Here is a 17500-nt window from a genome sequence, read left to right as displayed (position 1 = left end):
TTGTAGCAACTAGTCGAAACTGTTTAAAGTTATTTCTGTTTCAAAACTATTACATGTTTTTCTCTTGATTTTATCTCATTTTCCATAACAAACTTCCCCCATATCATCCATTTAACGTTTTTCAAAATATTTTACAGACGGAGTAAATTGTCTGAAAAATGCTAATAAACGACCACTAATTTTCATGCATACAAACAGCTATATTAAGTCATTGACACTTCGCTTCAAATAGCTGTTCTTTCAAGTTTATTATAACCAACGTAATAATTTCTTCAGTAAATATACAGCATTTTAACACATTTTAAAACATATTTTAGATGTTTATTTTCTGATATAATTTACTGTTTATATAAAGGAGCGTTAAGTTTAATAAGTCAGCTGGCCATTAATTATTACACATACACATATAACACTAGTTGAAGAGTTTGATCTTTTTTGTTTAAAATGTTGATATTCTCGAACACGGGGAGCTTATGCTTTACATGTTCTTATTCCTTGGCGTTTTCTTCCACTATATAAGATGCGAATTTCTAATCTTTGCCATAACAAGAACGTACCGTACTGAGATAAATGCAATTACTGAGAGCTCTTCATGAAGAAATAGTTACACAACTTTTACAATTCAATATCTGTGGCGGATATGTCTCAATATTTCTCTTCATGATCTTGCCCAAATGATACCGGTAACTGATGTGTCATTGTTATTAATACCTTTGAAAGAGCATTGCTGGTGCGATTTACTGAACGGATATCTAGAGACAAGCACCCCTATATCAATATGGCATAATCTTTTCAACTCTCAGCACAAGGCCCAAAATTTTGGGGGAGACGGACCAGTTGATTAAATTGACCCTCAGTGCGCAGCTGATATTTAATTTTTTGACCCCGAAAGGATGAAAGGCAAAGTCGGCCGTGCCGGAATTTGAACTTGATTCGTAAGAACAGACGAAATGCCGCTAAACATTTCGGCCGGCATGCTAAGGAATCTGCCACCTCGGTGCCTTATCAATAAGGTATAATAGCTAGATAAAACATCTGGCATCATCCGTAGACCTTACAAGCAGGCTATTCCGAACACTATTTCCCTCCTGCCGACATCTTTCCCTTTAATTCCAAAAACAATCTCTAATTTGTAATGCAAAACCTACAACACTTACATCTACCATCTCCTTCTCCCTAAGACTTAACAAAGCAAAACAATCTTTTCTTTACATTGTTCCCGGTATGCAGTTACCAAACATTATTTATCTCTTCATAACTTTACGAACATATTCTTCCATGTCCTGCTGCTTTCTTGCAAAACATACACTTAAAGATGATGACTTTGCTTCAAATATTTGATCTCCTCTTTCGGAGTTTTGGAGCACATCATCACTGTGAGCACTAAATTTCACGAAGTTCTTGTTTCACCACTAACTATGCTTGATATCTACATCTGTTGCAAACTTCAGTGTCCCTGAACATTTACTATTATTAAATACACTCCCCCTCTCCCTCCCTCTGTCCTTCGTTTTCTTTCTTATGTCGTAATTTATGCTGTTATTTGTGAAACAACAGTATCGAATAGACTCCTTTTCCAAGATGGTTTTCAAATATAGTAATGTGTTAATAGAGCTAGTTTGTATAATTTCAGAGACGTATAGTCACTTTGAACACTGACTTCATGTCCATGATATGAGCTCGGCCAGCGTTGACTGTGTCGGTTCCACTTCATTCACCATTTATCGATTCAACATGTTTTATTCTCCATATGCAATTCGCATATTTTTTCTCTAATAACACACTCCACTCACTGATATTATTCTCACAATTCGCGCATCAGATATTTCCATCTCGTTTCCTAACCAATTAACAATCATCATTTTTTTCATTATGTTTTTCCTTGCCATATATTCAGGTGGAATCAAGCTTTCCACTTATAATTCCAGCAATAGACTCGAGACGTAGAAAACACGAACCTTTATTATCATAGATGGTTACATCTAGTCTGTCCTTGGCGCTACGTTGTGCTGAAACCAAGCCAGACATAGCAAACAGGACGCATGCAGAAATCTCATGGAACGCATATATCTTCTACAGGAGTTATACACGACACAAAAGCCTCTCCAGTAACATCCGCTGCTGCAACATTAGCTTTCTCGAAACTATTTCCATTTCCGTAAGCAGATAGCTGCACGTAACTCCGTTCCCCATCTTTTGAAAATCCTTAAACTTTCCGTGACATTTTGGCCAATTGTTACATTTTTTTACGAACCTTATCGAATCACGAATGTTTCTTCCGTTGTCGATACATTATATGTTACGTGATCACCGTTTCTCATTTCATCTAAAATTTAAGTCAGCTATATGCCTGATCTAATATTTCCATTGCCTTTCTTAAAGTTTAACAACTAGCATAGTGTTCATCGTCTTAAATGATTTATCAATATTAGTAACGTGGTAAAATGCTGATTGACCGGTGCCTTGAACGGAGTACCCGCGGCATGATTTTCATTTGCATGACTATTACAGTGATTCCTTAATTGTAGATAATTCTCTACTAAATCCTGAATATCTCAATCCAAACACTCATGTGAAAGTTTCTCACCTACATAAGATCTGCTTGGTAGTGAGTAAACGTAGTTATTGAACATGAATGTATTTCCAACCACTGTCTCTCCAAGCAAATCTTATGAACGATTTCATAATCTTTCCTTCGATACAGAATTTTAAAAATCTATACTGCTTAGACAGCTATGAATGTGCTTGAGTGAGTATATTTAATTATAATTTCGTATATGACTGCATAAGAGTGATTGCGCTTAGATCTGTATACATTCACGTCTGTACACGCCTGTGGTGACATAAGCGTGCAACTATGCAGTCATACCTATATGTAAATATGCCAACTCATTATTTTGTTGTATTTGTTCAGAAGATCAAGCGAATCTGAATTCCCATCTCTATACCTCATAGTTTATGACTATACTTCTCTCAATATTTCATCGACTACACCAGTTGATCTCTGGATTTTATATTCCCTAAGGAGGAAATTACATTATATATATATATATATATATATATATATATATATATATATATATATATATATATATATATATACATATATATATATATATATATATATATATATATATATATATATATATATATATATATATATATGTATGTATGTATGTATGTATGTATGTATATCAGATTTCCTCTTCACTCCCGCATACATTTTCAAATTTCATATTTCTGTTGAAGGTGGTGAACCGACAGATTCATTAAGACACTGAGTATGGTGCTTAACGGCATTTCATCCATCTTTAGGTTCGGAGTGCAAATCAGTGACTGTTGTGTGCTAGTGTAATATAATCATCTTACACTTCTTTTAAATCCGTCGTCCTTATGTCAAACATTTGAAACCGACATATCTTCATTTACTATTTTTCCTCGACCAGGAGTGTATTCTTCCCCAAGACCAAAGATAAATATCCAAACTTTATCATAACTGAACAAAATATTTGTGATGAGAAACCTACGATAAACCAATTACTGCCGATGTATATTAACTGTTTCTTCAGAGAAATGTCATTCTTCTAGTAATATATCTTCATTTTTATTTCAGATATTACTGTTGCCTGGAAAATGTCTGAAATCATACGTTGTGACGCCTCAATGCCTGACTCAGGATATTGTAATATTTAATTTAGATACATTTTATTACTGAATATAAAAGAATTCGATTCGGCTAATTTCTATTCACTAGATATTTTTAAAAAAATATTGAACTTGCAAATTAAATATCGAATTATTTAATGACAATGAAGACAATTGATTTCTTCATGTTTGTTCGACAAAGTACATAAATTTCAAATTGATTATAAATACCCAAATTCAAGTTTCAATCTAATATTTCAATGTGTATTACTTGTCATGATAGTAATACCTGTGTTTAAATCGCGAAGAATATGTAATTCAGTCTAATGATTTCCCGGTTGCGATGTATTGGATTCATGTCTTCAGTGAAACCTGATGCTTTTGTCAACGGTGCTGTCTATTCTGAATGGTTCAGTAAGTATATGAGTGGCTGTGTGGTAAGTAGCTTGCTTACCAACCACATGGTTCTGGGTTCAGTCCCACTGCGTGGCACCTTGGGCAAGTGTCTTCTACTATAGCCTCGGGCCGACCAAGACCAAAGCCTTTTGAGTGGATTTGGTAGACGGAAACTGAAAGAAGCCCGTGCTATATATGTATATATATATATGTGTGTGTTGTGTGTGTGTGTGTGTGTGTGTGTGTGTGTGTGAGTGTGTGTGTGTATGCTTGTGTGTCTGTGTTTTATCTCCCACAACATCGCTTGACAATCGATACTGGTGTGTTTACGTCCCCGTAACTTAGCGGTTCGGCAAGATACCGATAGAATAAATACTAGGCTTACAAAGAATAAATTCTGGAGTTGATTTGCACGACTAAAGGCGGTGCTCCAGCATTGCCACAGTCAAATGACTGAAACAGGTAAAAGAGTAATGAGTAAAAGAGAGCGCTTTGAGGTTAGGCTAATATGGACCCCTCTTCCCAGAAGAAGATTTGGGTTTGCGGAGGAACATGAAGGTTATCTAGAAATAGAAGTAAAGCTACAAAGGTATCAATGACGTGCGAAAAGAAAAGCTTTTCTCTGATAAACTTATATAGACATGGAATGTAGGATGGAAGACAACCTAAAGAATAGGTGGAAATGGATACTGCCGTGGAGCTGAAAGGGCTGGCATCCATAAAGGGAAAAAGCAGAAGAGACAACTCAGAGGGAAGAATAAATAGAAAATTTCGTCGATGTCTTATGTTCCACAATGAGGTAAGGTATTAATCTTTAAAATCGGTAATGATTTCAGTTACACACACACATACACATACACACACACACACACACGCACACGCACACACACGCACACGCACGCACACACGCACACACACACACACACACATGCCGCATACACGGACAACACAAAGTACAAAATACACACATATGCGTACCGTTGTACGTCGGTTATTAAACTTACAAGATAATATGGATGAGATTGGGAAAAAAAACAAGAAACAAAACATATAATATGAATATTGTCTCGCACAAATAAATATTATTTTACTTCTATTCAGAGCAAGAACACAACATTACCAATTTTTTTCATGAATGCAATTGAAAAATAATGTTATAGCAATTAATTCAGAGTGACAATTTACAGTGATTCCAATTGTTTTAAGACGTAAATGAATATGTTTTAGCGATTTCTTAATCAATAAGTAATTATAGGCTTACGAAACTTGGCTTTATCTCGTATAATCTATAGTAATGTGTCGATAGCATTCAGAACAGCCAAGGAATGGTTTTATAATGAATCTACGTAAAGAATAATTAGATATAACGATAATATGCGTTGTAGAGGGAATAAATGTCTGGAACAAGTTTTGGGAGAGCAAATTTCTACTAATATGCAACGCCTGACATAACCAATTCTGGAATAATCAAGTGTCGCAAGTTGCATTTTTGCATACATTAATAACGAGACGTTTGTAAATTTAAAACATACGCATGCACACCATACATATTTATATACATGAGACATACATACAGAAACAGACCCACACAGTCGCAATAAAATCCACTTATAAAGTGTTTGCATGTACTATGCTTACTTATACATTATATATATATTCGTTTTGTGCATACATCAATGATTGATGCATCTGGACACAACTTCAGTGATGTGCCTGGTATCATCGGCTGTTTCGGGTCTTTCAACATCATACACCCTCTTCCTGGTGACCCTGCTAGGGTTGATCAGACCCCAGTTGTGTCCAGATTGCCAGATAGCTACACCATGGCTCTCCTCTTTTGATCTACAGACATCTTGGGGCCGTCTCTGCCGCATCGGTTGTACTGTGGATGGCCTTCCTCTTTCTCACTTACTCGATGCCAAAATTGCTGAAGGCTCTTGTCAGGGTTTCGGGATGCGAAACCCCTGCATCCAACCTCCACTGGGAGACACCTCACTTCAACCAGCCCGCTTGCAGTCACTGACCAGACCCGCATACTTGGAGAGCTGTCTCTCAAAAACGTCTTCAAGACGATATTCCCATGGGACAGTCACCTCCAGCAGCACTACGTGCTTGCTGGATCCAGACATGAGGACAATATCTGGTCGCAGAGTGGTGACCTCAATGTGGCCAGGGAAATGCAGCCGACGCTCTGGATCCACCAGTAGCTGCCAGTCTCTTGCAGTTGCTAGGATGCCCGCCGATATTTTTTCTGGCAGAGGTTGGCTGTTCCCCGTGCAAGTCTTGTGCTGGCGGTTTCGTTTGGGGAGTCGGAAAGGAGCCTAGACCAGCTCTGCCTCTTGTGACCAATCCCTCATGTCTCCTTTCACACAGCCTTGCCTCTGCCTTTTGAACTGCGTCCTCTGCTCTCGACTTCCTGCCAGTCCTCACTTGGATCACTGCTTTAGCCACCTTCGGATCAAAGGAGCCCTTGTACTGGTCCACTTCTCTGGCTCTTGCTACCTTGAATTCCTCTTCCAATGATTGGAAGGGCAACTGCAGTTTGGTGTTGTTGCCGTAGAACGCGATGCTGCTCAGGTTCCTTGCTATATATATATATATAGCAAGGAACCTGAGCAGCATCGCGTGTATATATATATATATATATATATATATATATATATATACATGCACATACGTATCCATACATAGAAACGCATACGCATACACATATAATTACTCAAGATGGAAGGCATTTCGCATGTCACATCAATGGGTGTCTAGAACATGCGGAATTGAGAGCTACTCAAACCAAAGAACTTTCCACCATATTTGTCATACGAAACGTAGTCGTATCGTAAGGCCTCGGTATTAAACCAGGCGACGATTTGTGCTTGCCATCAAAGGGAAAATACACTTGACACTCTCACCTTATACACACATATTTTTGTTCGAACAAGTGGTTATTTTTGTAAGTATTTTATGTGTGCAAGACTGTGCTTGTGTTTATGCTGATGAATATCTATTCGCGAATTCATACGATTCGGGGTCCATCAGATTCCGAACAATTTTATATTACTCTCATATGTGCAATATAACATAGTAATGCTTTGCTTATTTATTCTTATTTATGCTGTGAATTGCATATAACCGAAAGAGTTTTCAAATTTCACATAATATTTCGTGTGTGCGTAGGGGCGTGCGTTTAGAGTGTATGTGTGTGTGTATCCGTTATGCATTCATGTGTTTAATATTGATAGATAGAATATTTTACTCGGGTAAAATTTTACACAAATTCTTTTGCATATTCTTCAATAGTAGAAACTAAGTTTTGCTCTATATTTAATATCACATCTGAAATTCGGCAATATAATTCACATGGTTGTGCTATGAAGTTTTGATTGTCATTTTTAATATATAATGACGCCAGGAGGTGTATATTTTTCCTATGAATACCACAGAATGAATAGACTAAATTAGATTCATACAGAATACATTAACCCCAATGCACTGCGTAGTATATTTGCTAATTACCACTTATATGTGTAATACAGGCAAACACCATGCTGAAATCACATAACCAATCCTGTTGATTTTATATATAGTTAAACTTATACAACTAATTGCTTTCTAGGAAAAGAATCCTTACGACATCAATTCATTTAATGTGAAGCATCGATATCACGACTCAGTAATGCTATACCATATAATTTCCAGCATGTAATGAATAGAGAAAATTGGATTTATTGATAAAATACTAATCGTAATGTATCACCCAATGTATTTTCGCATATATGTATATATATATATGTGCATGTGTGTGTGTGTGAGTGCGTGAGTATGTGTGTATGTGTATATGTATATGTATATAAATGATATATATATATATATATATATATATATATATATATATATATATATATATATATATATATATATATATATATATATATATATATATATATATATATATATATATATATATATGTATATATATATATATATATATATATATATATATATATATATATATATATATATATATATATATATGATCTGTTATAGAATGCTAAGATATGATATAGATAATCACCATGTAATGCTCTTATATACTTTGAATCGTATTAGTAAGCTTTTGAAAGATAGACACGATGTAACACGATGGCTATCTGTATTTCAAATTCTGTAATTAAGAATATCTAGGAAAACAACATCCAACAAAACTTGTGTATTTTTTAACTGAATATCTATTCCACGGATCATTGGAACTTTAATATAAAAAAAGTTAATTTATCCGTTCACTTACCATATATACGAAATATATTTAAATTATGAAATAAGATGTGATTTAGGACACGAGTGTTGGTGCTGCAATTATAATACTTTAAGTATCTCTTAAATGTTTCAAAAATTTGACAACTATTATTTTATTACAAAATTCGTGCAAGGCCCCAACTTTGAGGTCAAAACCACAATCAACGTGATGCATATACTGTCTCGGTTAAGTGGATACACTTATTTCGTCTACATATGTATTTCCTTATGAAGAGAAAATTGTAAAATATTTATGCACATAAAATAGTAACACAATTCAAATAAGGCAAACACACCTACATATACTGCACTAACGTGTAGTTTGTTTTCCTTATTTATCGAAAGGAAACAAAATCCTTTGTGAGAAAATCCTAGTAGATAACAAAATGAAAGCAACAAAACGTAACGAATTAAAAATATCCCTCAGAACATATAATTTTTATGAATAGGAGATAAACTTACACCTTGTTACCAGGAAATATGTTTGCTGTAGAGGCATTCTTTATTATAGAGATTTAAAGCGTTTGCTATTCAGTACGCGATGACCTACCCAAAATAACAAAATATGTGTTATTGATAAATTTGTGCTATTTCGCTTAGCTCCCATTTTATAGTCTTCCAAATTCTACTGAGCTTCGTGTTTCATACCATATTTCGGTCAAATGTAATTGTTTAGCTCCAGATGGTCATGGATATATGAACCAAGAATATCCCGAATGGTTACGTGTGAGCAGAGCACACAACAGCACAGTATTCACACTATCAAGAATCAACATATAATTTGAAGAAGATTCGTCTTCTAAAATTAACAGGTCCATCGACGATGTAAGCACGTTACAACTTATATCTTATAAGCACAGGACAGTTTTATCAAGCAGTCTTTGATTAGTTCACACGCAATGACATATGACCGAAATAGGATATGAAACATGAAGCTCAGTAGAATTTGGAAGATTATAAAATGGGAGATAATCGAAAGTGCACAAATTTGTGAATAACAAATATTTTGTTATTTTGGGTAGGTCATCGCGTAATGAATAGCAGACATTTTAAATCTGTATTATTTATTATTAGAAATGTATTGCTTAGTTTTATAAACATAAAAAGATTACACTTGCCGCTTTGTAGAAAATCTCCAATATGGCATAACATGACAATGGAGATAGAATAAACTTAACATAAAATTCAATATGCATTCTTAAAGGAAAAAACCCTTTTGTTTCTTTTGCGTGGAAGGTATTAGCTAGTGGCAGGCATTAATATAATTTACATCGGAACAGCCAATCACGTCTTTCAAGAATCACGCTTGATACCTGGTGATTGACATTTACAATGAAAAAGAGAAAATAAAATTACAGTTAAAATGTTATATAAGATTGACACGCGACAGATCTGTTTCAAAGGTTTGTTGGTGATTGCAGATACATCTTTTGACCTTTAGAATATAAAAATATCTACGAATTAGTGAACATGAAAATCATATCCATCTATGCACCACTTTTCAATTTATACACACACACGAACAACTAAATACATGCTTATAGATATACATACATACATACATACACACACACACACACACACACACACACACACACACATACATACATATACATATATATATATATATATATATATATATATATATATATATATATATATATATATATATATGTGTGTGTGTGTGTGTGTGTGTGTGTGTGTGTGTGTATATATTTACACGCATACACACAGATATGCACACACAATAAAGTTTCGTTGAAAAGCTTTAAAATGTATGCATGAGATATATATATAAATAATATTTTTATGAAAATCTTGCACTTGATATCTAATATTTCTATACACTTTTCAGAAAGATGTGCCTAGTTTCAGGAATGGAAAGTAACTGGAATCATATCTGGTGAAAGAGGAGTTCATAAATGCAAAAGCAATTTTAAATCGTCTCTGGAAATAATTATTCATTCTTCATTATTAAGCAGGGAATTTTTTTTTTAAAGTGGACTCAAATGACATTAATATTAAAAGCTATCAAACTGGTGATTCCAATATGATATATTTCGGTTTAATTGTAGACATTCCCATAAACTGCATAAAAGTTATAGAAGGAAATATAACTTCGATATTGATACAATATTTATATTGTTTTGTCGGGGCCGATGTAAATAATTTCATGTTTAAAATTTTACCTGATGATGATGGACTATATTCTATGATGTAGCTTTCTATCGAATCTATTGAAACTTCATTCGGAAAATGTCATATGCTTTTCCCTTCTTTAATTAGGCCACAGTATTTTCCAAATATTTGATGACTTCAATGTTATTTGTCTTACTCTGAGATCGTCGTCATCTTCATCATCATGATCATCATCATCATCATCATCATCATCATCACTACTTGAACCACCATCACTACCACCACCACCACCACCACCACCACCACCACTACCACTACCATCATCCTCATCATAAGGTAATTACATGCCATTTATATTAAATCACCATTTTGATTTACACGGAAGTGACGCTCACTTCACCAGCCCAATATTTCGCAAGGAACATACCCTATCATAACAAAGAAATCAATTAACCAATAATTCCCGTCTATTTCCTTGGTATGTCAACTAACAAATTATACGATATACAACAGTGTAATCCATGTAAATATGTATATTATTCACATTTTAATGTTAGTATATTGAATTTGTAAACGTGTGTTAATGTACTAAACTCATAATATATATTTACGACAAAAGAGAATATATTTCTAGGTACAAGTGTGTATTGTTTATGTACGTGACTGTACGTAATCGTGTGTTGTTGCTCTTTCCGTATGAACACATATGTGATTATATGAAAAGATATTTTTTCAGCAACTGAATATAGAATCTCACGTTTTAGCAATAGCATTTTTAGACGCAGCTGTTGTTTTCGTCGCCTACTTCGTTTTATTATTTTATTTTATTTTTATTTTTAGGCCAGTAAATGGCACCAGTTTGTCTGGAATAAATTAATGTTGATGATGCTCATAATGACTACACATTTCTAGCCAACCTTTTGCGATCACCCCTGTTAAGCCACTTAGAGTTTTATAAATGTAAAAATGAAAGTTGCTGCCAAGAAAATAGCATTTCTAAAAAAAGCGTATCTATATAAAAGCGATGAACGTATACATAAAAGAAAATATAAAAATGACTTACACTTACGAAAATAATGTATGAATGTAGGATGCATGTGTGAGTGTATAGGTGTATATATATATATATATATATATATATATATATATATATATATATATATATATATATATATATATATATATATATATATATATATATATATATATATATATATATATATACATATATATATGTATGTATGTATATGTATATATACATACATATATATATATATATATATATATATATATATATATATATATATACGTATATATAGAAATATATACATGCATACATACATAAGTGTACGTATAATGGTATGTATATTTATATATATATATATATATATATATATATATATATATATATATATATATATATATATATATATATATATATGGTGGTTGTCTACTCCTTAAACAGAGTTTGACCACCTCCTGCACCTACACCTTAGCCCTTTCATGGCGTCTGATGTGGCTTTTTAAACCAGAGAGTGTTTTGAAAAAACACCCACACAGATTGCACCTCTGATTTGCACTACCAATACCTGCAAGTAAGTTCTGCTCATTGTGGATTCTAACATGTCTTTTAAGACCCCCATTGAATTTGCAAACCCTCTGGCACACACCACATTCAAACGTGTGCACAGACATATAATCAGAATATATATACGCATACACACACACACACACACACACACACACACACACACACACACACACACTATATATATATATATATATATATATATAATCATACACAAACACTCGTGAAGAAATACACAGATTCATGCAATTTCTCTCTATATAAACATGTATATATATATATATTTATTTATTTGTACAGATATAAAACTAACTTAGTTTACAATAGGGGCAGCTGATAAAGGAAATGTTCTCTATGTGGCTGTTTGATTTTTTTTTTTTTTTAATATTTATTTACTTAACCGGTTTCACTTTTTTAGAAAAAGATTATCAAAAGTCTTTGAGAATAATAAAAAATGTTAAAAAAGAGTTCGAGAATTAAAATGCATATATACATTCTTTGATGATAAAATATATTTAAAGTATAAAGCTTTGTATGAACTTTGTATTGTTACATACTGATTATCACACATTCTCTGATATTAAAATGAAAATGTTAAAAACAGTGTATGAAAATACACATATGGAAAAATACATATACATATTCTTATACATATTCTTTGACAATACATATACATATTCTTATACATATTCTTTGACAATAAAGTTGAAGAGGAACTGACCTGGCTTTTTCCTCTTGTGTATATTGAGGGAATGTTTTACTGTCTTAAGAGACAGTATGACTGGCTAGCTGGGGTGGGAGGGAAGAAGAGTTAAAAAGGATTTTTTAATTTTATTTTTGGTTGGTCTGTGACAGTCTGTCATGTTTCACTGGTTTTTGGGACTGGTTTTGTGCACATCTCTATGTGCGTGTGTATATATGTGTGTTTGTGTCCGTGTGTGTGTGTTTGTGTGTGTGTGTGTGTGTGTGTGTATGTGTGTGTGTGTGTGCCGTTTTTATTGGTCCCAGACTTTATTGTGGAATGTGTATATGAGTGTGTGTTTGAGTGTTTTTTGTGTCGGTGGGGATGTTAGGTGTGTGTACGGGAGAGTGTGCGTATATCTATTTTTCTGAGTATGTATGTGTTGTTTTAATCGTCCTTGTGGTGTGTGTGTGTGTGAGATAGTGCAACCGTATGTATGTGTGAGGGTGTGTACATATGTGTGCGTCTGTGTGTGTGTGAAAGAGCAACTGTATGTGTGTGCATGATGGTGCATGTGTGTGTGAGCATGTATGTGTGTGTTGTATTTATTAGGTGTCCTTGTACGTTGGGTTTATCCAGGTGATGTGTATGTGTGTGCATGTGTGTTCAGTGTATGTTGGTACTGGGTATGCGCTTGTATGTGTGTGTATGTTGGTACTGGGTATGCGTTTGTATGTGTGTGTATGTGTGTATGTGGGTATGGTTTGTGTAGTCTCCTGGTGTATATGTGTACATGTGTGTGTGCGCTGTCATTGTGAGTGATTAGTTTTGTTTGTATTGTTAGTACAATATGTGTGTGTATACGTGTGGGTGTGTTTGTGTGAGTGCGTCTATGTGGCTTGTATTTGTCGGGGAGGTGTGTCATTGTGTGTGCATGCTTCTGTGCATGTGTGCTTGTGAGTGTTTGTTGTGATTGTTGGGATTGTATTGTGTGTGTTTTTCTTTTGAGTGTGTGTGACGTTTTTACTGGGGAACAGGCGTATGGTGTTTGTATGTGTGTGTACATATGTATGCAAATATGCGTGTGTGAATATGATTTGTGGTTGCCGGAGTGGTGTGTAGGTGTGTGCATGTACCTGTTTACATATGTGTGTATGGGTGTTGGTTGTGTTTGCTACAATTGTATTGTAAGTGTATATATGCATGTGTTTTTTCTTGAAATGTATGTGGGTTTGTGCTCTAGTGTGGAGATATTGTGATTGTCTGTGTGTGTATATATGTGTGTAAGTGTGTTCGTGTCGGAGGTTTGCATTGTATTGGTGTGTGTGTGATTTTGCGTATCTGTGTGTCTTTGTTTTGGACGTGCACCTGGGGAGGGGGCTTATGTTAGAGTATGTTGAGCTGTGGTCTGTATTTTTGAATAAGATTATTCTCCCTATTTATTCGTGTTTGTTCGTGTGTGTGCGTGAGTGCGTTATCCCAGAAAGAATAAAAAAAGAATTCATCATCGAGGGCCTTAAGTTTATCCTTCAAAACAATTTTTTGAATTTTAATGATAACACCTACAGACAGGTATCAGGGACTGCAATGGGGACTAAAGTTGCCCCTACATATACAAACCTGGTGATGGCCTACTTAGAATTGCTGATCTACGAAAAATCCAAAACTAGATATGGCCTGTCTTTCCACCAATACCTGTTAAAGAATTGGAAACGTTACTTGGATAATTGCCTCATACTATGGTCCCACACACTCGACCAGCTCTTTGACTTCAAAACCCTAATTAACAGTGTCAACAACCATATCCAATTTACAATGGAATACAGTCAAGACCAACTTCCTTTTCTTGACATTCTCATTATAAAAATAGGTACCAGCATTGAGACTGATATTCATTACAAACCGACTGATTCCAAACAATACCTTCTGTTCACCTCCAATCACCCAAAACATACAAAGACAAACATTCCCTTCAACCTTGCGAGAAGAATTTGCACAATTGTCTCTAATTATAGAACTCGAAATAAAAGACTCGAAGAACGAAAGGCAATTGTCCTCGAAAGACATTACCCAGCATCATTAGTTGAAAATGGAATAGAACGAGCCAAGACAATTGCTACCCATGACCAGCGAAAACCGAAACACATACACGGCACGTTAAATAGTCTCCCATATCTCTCAACACACAATCCTAGAAATGCAGAAGCTTACACAATAATATACAAAAACATCCCACTACTGAATCAAGACCCACGTCTAAAAAGAGTACTCGCAACCCATAAAATGATAAAAAGCAAAAGACAACCCAAATCCCTAAAAAAACCTACTCACGAATGCAACATTGCCCAACAGAAGACCACCACCTACCGTCAAAAAATGTGGTCGTTCCAATTGCAGGACTTGCATCCACCTCATGGAAGGAACAACATACAGATTCCAGTCGGGACACATTTTTGTTATAAAAAATAACTTCACCTTCGCATCAAAAAATTTATTTTATGCCATAAGGTTTGAAGGGTGCCACAAAGAATACATAGGGCAAACGAGCCTTACTCTCAGAGAAAGGATGACAGTCCACCGCCAACAATTGAGGGATCTCATCACAAGACAGATACCACTCAGTGGGCACTTAGATCTCTGTGCACAACACAAGTCACCCAAATTCCTAGTTTTTCCATTATACCAATGCTCAGACAACACCACTGACCAAACACGAATAAATAGGGAAAATAATCTTATTCAAAAATACAGACCACAGCTCAACATACTCTAACATAAGCCCCCTCCCCAGGTGCACGTCCAAAACAAAGACACACAGATACGCAAAATCACACACACACCAATACAATGCAAACCTCCGACACGAACACACTTACACACATATATACACACACAGACAATCACAATATCTCCACACTAGAGCACAAACCCACATACATTTCAAGAAAAAACACATGCATATATACACTTACAATACAATTGTAGCAACCACAACCAACACCCATACACACATACGTAAACAGGTACATGCACACACCTACACACCACTCCGGCAACCACAAATCATATTCACACACGCATATTTGCATACATATGTACACACACATACAAACACCATACGCCCGTTCCCCAGTAAAAATGTTACACACACACTCAAAAGAAAAACACACACAATACAATCCCAACAATCACAACAAACACTCACAAGTACACATACACAGAAGCATGCACACACAATGACACACCTCCCCGACAAATACAAGCCACATAGACGCACTCACACTAACACACCCACACGTATTCACACACATACTGTACTAACAATACAAACAAAACTAATCACTCACAATGACAGCGCACACACACATGTACACATATACACCAGGAAACTACACAAAACATACCCACATACACACATACACACACATACAAACGCATACCCAGTACCAACATACACACACATACAAGGGCATACCCAGTACCAACATACACGGAACACACATGCACACACATACACATCACCTGGATAAACCCAACGTACAAGGACACCTAATAGCTACAACACACACATACATGCTCACACACACATGCACCCTCATGCACACACATACAATTGCTCTTTCACACACACACGCACCACAATGACAATTCAAACACAAACATACTTAGAGACACACACAAACTCACGTACACACACATAACACCTCCACCACCACACAACACAAATAGACATACGTACACATACAGACATACACATACATATGAACCATCAGACACACATACGGTTGCTTACACACACACACACACACCACAAGGGTATTTAAAACAACACACTCACTCAGACAGAGAGAGACACACACACACTCACGTACACACACACTCCCACACTCACAAAAACACTCCCACGCACACACACAGATGCACACATACATACACACACAGACGCACACATATGTACACACCCTCACACATACATACGGTTGCTCTCTCTCACACACACACACCACAAGGACGATTAAAACAACACATACATACTCAGAAAAATAGATATACGCACACTCTCCCGTACACACACCTAACATCCCCACCGACACAAAAACACACACAAACACACATACACACGCACTCACAAACGCACTCACGCACACACACGAACAAACACATATACACATACACACACATGCGCACGCACAACACCCTAACAAATATTAGTCACACACATACACGCTCACACAAACGTGCACACACATACATACACCATCCTACCATAGATAAAACACACAATACTGATATACACATGCCACACACGCACGCACGCACACAGACATAGACATACACATACATATGAACTATCACACACATACGTTTGCTTACACACACACACACACACACACACACACACACACCACAAGGATATTTAAAACAGCACACCCACTCAGACAGAGAGACACACACACACACACTCCCTCACTCACACAAAACACTCCCACGCACACACACAGATGCACACATACATACACACACATACGCACACATACGTACACACCTTCACACATACATACGGTTGCTCTCTCACACACACACACCACAAGGACGATCAAAACAACACATACATACTCAGACAAAGAGATATACGCACAGTCTCACGTACACACACCTAACATCCCCACCGACACAAAAAACACTCAAACACACACTCATATACACATTCCACAATAAACTCTTGGACAAATAAAAACGACACACACACACACACA

The sequence above is a fragment of the Octopus bimaculoides genome, chromosome 3 (assembly GCF_046866305.1).
Source record: "Octopus bimaculoides isolate indiv1 chromosome 3, ASM4686630v1, whole genome shotgun sequence".
Classification (NCBI taxonomy): Eukaryota; Metazoa; Mollusca; class Cephalopoda; order Octopoda; family Octopodidae; genus Octopus; species Octopus bimaculoides.
This window is presented reverse-complemented; position numbering follows the sequence as displayed.